The 8,293-nt window shown below is 39.2% G+C and overlaps 1 pseudogene; it reads left to right on the top strand.

The window, feature by feature from the left end:
- Window positions 1-5,488: 5,488 nt before the first annotated feature.
- Window positions 5,489-5,978, top strand: LOC105503842 (annotated as a pseudogene).
- The last annotated feature ends 2,315 nt before the right edge of the window (window positions 5,979-8,293 follow it).

Genomic DNA, 8,293 nt, shown 5'->3' with positions numbered 1-8,293 from the left:
TTTTTTTTGAGACAGAGTTTTACTCAGTCACCCAGGCTGGAGTGCAATCTTTGCTCAATGCAACCTCCGCCTGCTGGATTCAAGCGATTCTCCCGCCTCAGCCTATCAGGGTAGCTGAGGTTACAGGCACCCTCCATCATGCCCAACTAATTTTTCTTTTTTTTTTTTTTTTTTTTGAGATGGTGTCTCGCTCTGTCACCCAGGCTGGAGTGCAGTGGCGCAATCTCGGCTCACTGCAAGCTCCACTTCCCGGGTTCACCGCATTCTCCTGCCTCAGGATCCCAAGTAGCTAGGATTACAGGTGCCCGCCACTACGCCTGGCTAATTTTTTTGTAATTTTAGTAGAGAAGGGATTTCCACCATGTTGGCCAGTCTGATCTTCAACTCCTGACAGGTGATCCACCCGCCTTGGCCTCCCAAAGTGCTGGGATTACAGGCGTGAGCCACCCTGCTGGGCCCCTTTTCTTCTATACCCACTGAATCTAATTTATGCACAGCTAGTAAGAGCTTAAGAACTGAGAACTAGCTAAAGAAAATGAGGTTTTTAGGTAAGGTACAAAAGAGGATCAAAGATTCAGAGGCCATGAGAGAAGAAGAGAAACAGGTGGTCCAACAGAGAATCTCCATAGCCCTGAGACAGTGGAGGCAGCCAAGAGAAAGGGAAATAGGGTGGAGGGTCAAGGGAGGGAGCTGAAGAAAGATGCCATACAAAGACTGTTTGAGGCCTATGTGTACACACTTGAATGACTAACAAAATAGGCCATTTGGGTTACGAATTGCATCGCCCCTTCCTTCCAATTATGAAGCACAGTGTTAGAATGACGGTATCTTGTCAAGGAAATGGTATGACAGTTTTCAGATACTGCAGTAATCTCATTCAATCTGTTCCATTCTTTGCTTCTACTGCATCCACTTTTCTTCAAAATTTAATAGTAAAGGAGTATGTGATTGGACTGCAAGGTAATTGTCAAGGGACTCTTAGAAATTCTCCTCAGAGATAATACAAAATAGTCGACCATGTCTCAACAGAAATACCAATGTGGGGAAAAGAAAGAGAGATCAGCCTGTTACTGTGTCTATATAGAAGGAAGTAGACATAAGAGACTCCATTTAGTTCTATATTTGAGATGCTGTTAATCTGTGACCCTACCCCCAACTTTGTCCTTGCAAGAGACATGTGGTGTGGTGACTCAAGTTTAATGGATATTGGGCTGTGCAGGATGTGTCTTTGTTAAACAAGTACCTGAAGGCAGCTTGCTGGCTAAAATTCCTGCCCCTCTCTGGGCAATGGAACATCTCCGGGTAAAACCCATTGTGTGCTTTGTTTACTGAGTAAGGAGAAGACCGCCTTTAGGAATAAGGTGGGGCTTGCTGGAGCAATACTGCTAAAAGGTTTATGGAGATGTTCGCATATGCATCTCAAGGCACAGCATTTTCCTTTAAACTTATTCATGTTACAAGGATTTTTGTTCATATGTCTTACTGCTGATTTCCTCCCTACAATGATCCTGTTTTCCAGCCACTCCCTTATCTTTTTGATGGTAAAGATAATTATCAATAAATACTAAGGGAACTCAGAGGCCGGTGCCGGCGTGGGTCCTCTGTAAGCTGAGCGCCGGTCCCCTGGGTCCCGCTTTTCTTTCTCTATACTTTGTCTCTGTGTATTATTTCCTTTTCTCAAGTCTCTCGTTCCACCTAACGAGAAGCACCCACAGGTGTGGAGGGGCAGGCCACCCCTTCATACCGATTTTGAAAAAGATATGTGGAGAGGAGGATAGTGAGACAATTTGAAAAACAGGCTAAATTAACTGACAAGTTTCCTGCCCCAAAAGAAAAGGAGAAAAGTAAATAAATAAATAAATATCTATATATAGAGAGAGAGACACACACACACACACACTCCCCATCTAAAAAGAACATAATCCCTAAATGTGAAAGCCATCCAGCCCACACTGCCGGGGTGAAGGGGAAACATATTAGCAAAAACGATAAAGAACACGATTCTGAAGTGCTGACTGTTCCATAGAGTAAGTGAAAGCAGAAAGCAATTCAGGTATAATTTTCTTGAAAGGAAACAACAGTCAAATTTTTATTCAGAGATAATCCGGTCTCTACGAATTCCTTCTTTCACAAAATCTCCTTTTCCACACCTTTTAAAATGGGTGACTGGGAACTATCATTCTGGAGAAACTCAGCAAGATTTCTCCTTTTGCCTTTTTACAAAGGAAGTCAGCTAGCTCAGAAACCGCCCCCTCACTGACTGGTAGGCAAAGGACTCCCGGCGGCCAGGCCCTGCAGCTGCATTGGTGGGTCTCCATTTAGTTTGTCCTTCAAAGTCCAGAGAATGATTATTCCATAATTCTCTCACCTGATTAATTCTTAACTATGAACATAATTACACTCTCCAGAAGGTAAATCGGTCTTATAAATCAGTCGTCGCTGACAGTTCAGTGTGCGCAGCGCGAACGCCCGGGGTTGGGGAGCTGAGCTGAGGGTGGGTGTTAGCCAAGTCGCCGGTCCCCTGCGCCCCCGCCCGCCGGTCCCTTCTCCGACCCGAGACCCCCGCCCGCCACAGCCCGATTTTGGGGCGTTCGGGAGGCGGGCCTGAGGTTTGCCTAGGACTCGAGTTCTTTTCAAAGGAAGGCGAGAGGGAGATAGGGAGAAGGAGACTTGGAGATTTCTCTATTAAAGTCGCGCTGAACTCTAGCCTTCTGGCAAGCCGCGGCAAGCCGCCAATTTGAAGTGTGTGAGCTTTAATCTGCTCCTGGCCTGATGGGCTCCCGTGTCCACAGGGAGCTGGGAGGCATCCATTACGCCGGACCAAGGAGATGGAGCGTCTAGGAAATATGTTAATGCGGGAGCCCTCCCCGCCGGCCCGCCCCTGCCCTTGCCAGTCTGACAGCGTCGGAGAAAGTGACATTTCGGGAGAGTGTCACTCCTAGCAGGGCTCCCAAAATTCACTCCTATTCATTGCATTAAACATATGTTTTAAGACTTCAGTGATCCATTCATTTGTTTAAAATGTGAGGTTTTTTTTGTTTTTTTGTATTTGTAAGTCCAGGATGGGTGGGTTTTGTGCACAGAAAAACCCACTTAACTTCGTAAACAATGGCTTCTAAATTAACACATGAAATATTAAAGTTATACAGTTTAAAATCTAGCTTTCCTTAAGCGTTTGATTTCTACATATAAATCTTCTATTCAAAGTATAGCACATTGAGCAACAATTTTTTAGGGAGGCTGGCTAATATTTGGTCCTATTTACAAACTTTTTTTAAACCTCTTCAAACATTTTAAACTGGATTTATCAATTGACTATATCCTATTGCCTATTTAAGTTTCTCAACTATCTGATGGACAAACTTTCCTAGCTACTTTAGTATAACAGCTTTTACAAATTACTTACATAGCATGGTGAACCCCCAATTCTATTAAATGTCCAAACTGAAAGTACAATTGGTAAGATGTGAACTAAAATGACAAGTATGACTCAATTACCCAATTAACATGTTTAACTGTAATGACAGATTTACCTGTTATTCTAATAGGTCCAATTCTCTTAAATACCATAATACTTAAAGTATGAAATGTACTCATATTTCTTAATAATAAAATATTGATATTACATATTTGATTTCCTTAAATATTTCTACACTTATTTCTGAATCTTCCTCAAGCTAACAAAACATCTTTTTCGTTAAGAAAACTAAATATAGTTTGGTGATTGTCTTTCTAAAATGATGGCCTCAGCTTGCTGAGATTTCTTAAATAACAAAAGGATAACAGTCATACTTAATGGTCTGCAATCCTGATAGGAAATAAGGAGTGCTATTTATAGTAGCTATAGCAATAATTCCAAAATCTAAAGATGGCACATAGCCCACGTCCTTTGGTCTTGAGTCATAGCATTACCTAATTTTCAAATTAGTTTAGTTTGCATTTACATTCAAACTGACTTTAATACTCAAGTGAATACTTCCATATATTTTACTTCTAAGTTATGTATGCCTTCCAGTTGTTTAAAAGTTTAGCCTAAAGCTACCTCCTTACATATTTTAAGTTTGGCCTAAAGGCTTCTCCATACATAGTGAACTGTAACCTAAGTGGAGATGTAAGCAGACTGATACCTACTCTTTTGTCAATCACTGAGTTTCATCCAGTCAAAGGTGACCAAATGTTCAAGCCCATATCCAAATAAGGCAAATGCCTAGGTGTGCCAAATCTCTGTTTCTATATCTCACTGCCATTTTCTGTACCTAACTTTCCTTTTTACTGTTCAAAAATGTTTTTTCTACCACGTGGTAGTGCCAGAGTTTCTCTGAACCTATTCTGGTTCTGGAGCTGTCTGATACGGGAGTTGTTCTCTGCTCCATTAAACTATTAAACCTAGTTTGTCGAAGGTTTTTCTTTTAATGCAGTCTAAACCCATAGTTTTTAAAAGACATTTTAAAAAGGCTTCTTAAAAAAATTATAAAGAACTTCAAACATACACAAAATAAACAACATATTATAATGAAACCCTGATTTCTCCATGTGTCAATCACTGAGTTCCAGCAACCATGGTGAATCCTGCCCCATTCATACATTTATCCACTTCCCCCTGCTGCTTTATTAGGAAGCAAATCTTAGGTACCTTATTCTTTTATCTGCAAATGAACAATGAGGATTGCTTTTCAACACAATCAGTTATCATCACCACACCTAAGAAAACTGACAAATTTAATATTATAAGATATCCAGTGTTGAAATTTCTGATTCTTTCATAAATGTGAGAAAATTTGTTGTACAGTTTATTTGAATCAAGATCTGGACAAAAAAATCCACACCTTGAAATGGTTGATGTTTTTAAAAATCTCTTTTAATCTGTAAGAACCTCGTCCAACCACTTTTTCTTGAATTTATTTATTGAAGAAATTAACGGTTTGTTCTGTAGTTTCTCTCATTCTGGATTTTGCTGATTGAATCACATTGGGGTAGATTTACATATTCTTCATTCTCTATCTTCTACAAATTACAGTTTTCATAAGACTACTTTATAAATACTGTATCCATCCAAACAGAAGTGCATAATGCCTACCTCTTTGTTCCTCTCTCTCTGTTCCCCTCTCTCTCTCTCTCAATTTCTATGTTATTAGAAACCACAAATGACCAGTGCCTAGATCCATGAATTCTTCTGTGAAAAAAAAATTCCTCCTCATCCACTATTTGGTTACCTAGTGGTATAGTTTGTATAAGAAAACAAGATAAGCCTTTAAATTGTTACTTTATTTACCGATTTTCAAACTATTGACTCAGTATAGTAACATCCTCCAATGATGATCAATTAATTTTGTGTTTGTTTCTTCAATATAAATAAATGAATTTAAAAATAAAAGACCTGCACGCTGGGCCAGACACACAGGACATGTTTCCGGCAGAGTTGGCTGTGATGCATGTGCTGTTCCATTCAGCATGTGTGTGTGCAGGACCTGGCTCGCTTCATGCTGAGATGGCCGAGCAGTCAGACAAGGGCATAAAATACTACACCCTGGGAGAGATTAAGAAGCACAATCACAGCAAAAGCACCAGGGTGATCTCACACCACAAGGTATGTGATATGAACCGATTTCTTCATGAGCATTTCTGTGGGGAAGAAGTCTTCAGGGAACAAGCTGTAGGTGATGCTCCTGAAAACTCAGGATATCGTGCACTCTACAGATGCTAGAGAATTGTGTAAAGCATATATCATTGGGGGGCTTTATCCAGATGACAGATCAATTACAAATCTTTCAGAAATTCTTTTTACTACTGTTGATTCTCACTCTAGTTAGTGGACCAATTGGGTGATCCTGGCCATCTCAGCACTCACCGTAGCCCTGAGATATCACCTCTACATGGCCATATCTCAGAAGCCCATGAAAGAAAAGACTGCTTTGGACAAAGGAGAAAAAAAGCCAATGTTAACTACTTCGACTGAGAGAAAACTTTACCTGAAATAACAATTTTAATATGTCTGTTTCCCTTTCCTCTTACATTAAAAACAAAAGAAAAAGAACTGTTTTATTCTTTCCACTCTTGAATAAGTGTGCCTTCTTACTCATCAACTTTATTTTGATCTTTCTTCACTACGTAATTTACTTATCGTAAGTATGATCTTTTAAAAATATATCTGGCCTTTAAAATACACAAAATAAATAAAAATGAAAGAGGTACATAGCCCTGCTTTCAGGTGGCTTGTTCTCCAGTGAAAAGCCATAACTTCAAGTTTGTGCAGCCCATCGGTCTATGCTTACAAAGTCTTGATTTTAGGAGATGGTTAACAGGAAGACATCGAGGGAAATAACCTTTATGAAACTTTCATATCTTGTGCTGTAGAAAATTTTTAGAAATATATTTAAGATTGCTGTGTTTGGGTAAATAAATGACAATTTCATTGGTGATTGTTAGGTGTCAGGATTGGTTCAAAGCATTTTAATTGTGTTACACATATTAACTCATTTAGTTCTTATATTGCTGTATCATCCCCATTTTACAGATAAAGATACTGAGGCACAGTGTAGTTAAATAATATGGCCACTCTCATCTACTATATAAGTAGAGAAGTTGAGCTTAAGATTCAGAGACTGAGCCCATAACAACGTGTTTGGCTATTGAAACTTATTTCAGTGTAGAAATTTCAAAAATGAAGGAATTCATCTGTTTTGAATAGCAAGGAACTTAAATCCCTGCACAGCTTTGAAAAAGTAAATAAAGCAATTCATACAGACCAAGTACCAGAGCAATCAAAGAAATTATTTCTAGCAAAAGAGAAAATATGAGATTATTTAAAAATGAAATATGGAACTTTGACTTTCGAAGGTACAGAACTAAAACATTAAGAACTTTCTGAACTCAAAGACATTTGGAAACCAGCAAGGTAGGGTGGAAAGTTCAGTCAGAATCAAACATACCTAGATACAAATCCAGCCTTAACCACTTACTAGCAATGCATCCTTGGCTCTTACTAACATCCCTGAAACCTGTTTCCTTTCCCTGTAAAATGAGAAACACAATAATCTTAAATCTTAATATCAGTCTCTTTGGTTATTTAGTAAATTGTTAAATGGCTTCCTATAGGCATTCAATGAATGGCCATTTCTGATTCTTTAACTTATTCAGTGTTTTAATACTTCATTTTATATATTTTTTAGTTAACCACTTTTTTTAAACTCTTCTGTGTAAAACTAAATGAACTTGAATGAGTCCCTGGATATAAGCTTTGCTTCTTTTAACCAAAGAATAATTATTTTTGTCATCTTAACCTGGGCTAATTCTTTTAATTTCTGCTGAATCTCCTAGGAAATAGGTAGGGGAAAAATACTAGGCAATGTAACTTTCATTAGATGACAATTTGGTGTGACTATAGGGAGTACTGAGCAAAGGGGGAAAGCTAATTGTATAGAGAAATCTAATTCAGAGAAAAGAGGCCTGTTTCAAGTCCCTTCATCAAAATTATGCAGTGATAGAAGAAGAAACGTCCATGTTTCAAAGCAGAAAAAATGGAAATGTAAGTTTTGACACAGTCAATAACAGTTACCAAATTCACTGGCCAGTGGTACACATGTGCAATTTATATTTCTTAAATCACATACACATTGCTATCGTTGGTGGATGTATCTGTCCCTCCAAAATTCCTGTGTTGGAACCTGATATCCAATGTGATAGTATTAAGAGATGGGGCCTTTGGGGAAGTGATAGAGTCATGATGGCTTCGTCCTCCTATATAGATTACAACAGAGGTTGAAGAGCGCACTCCCCACTCTGCTCCTCTACCCACACCTTCCACCATATAAGGATGCAGCAAGAGGAGCCATCCAGAAGCAGAGAGCAGGCTTCACCAGACACTGAATCTACTGGCAGCTTGATCTTGGACTTCCCAGCCTCCAGAACTGTGAGAAATAAATTTATATTGCTAACAAATTATCCAGTCTTAGTGTTTTGTTTTAGCAGCATGAATGGGCTGAGATACACTCAGACGCACACATACATGGCATACTCATTTGCAGTTCTCTATCCCCTAAGTAATGGCTAGTATTAAAATATTGACCCTTTGCTCCCTGTGCTAGTCCTATGCACTTACCGTGGGCCACTGGTAACAACAGCAGTCCTTAATGCATTTTCAAACCAAACATGGCAAGTCCTTAATGCACTTTCAAGCCAAAAATCCAGGATATACGAACATTGGGGCATAAAATAGCAGGATGAGACCAGGATGGACACTGTGCCTACTGAAGATAATAATAAGGATTTGCTCAAAACACTCAGGTGCAAGAAA

The sequence above is a fragment of the Colobus angolensis genome, unplaced genomic scaffold (genome assembly GCF_000951035.1).
Source record: "Colobus angolensis palliatus isolate OR3802 unplaced genomic scaffold, Cang.pa_1.0 Scaffold88, whole genome shotgun sequence".
In the NCBI taxonomy this organism is placed as follows: domain Eukaryota; kingdom Metazoa; phylum Chordata; class Mammalia; order Primates; family Cercopithecidae; genus Colobus; species Colobus angolensis.
Note: the sequence above shows the minus strand (reverse complement) of the source record. Positions and strands in the feature narration are given on the sequence as shown.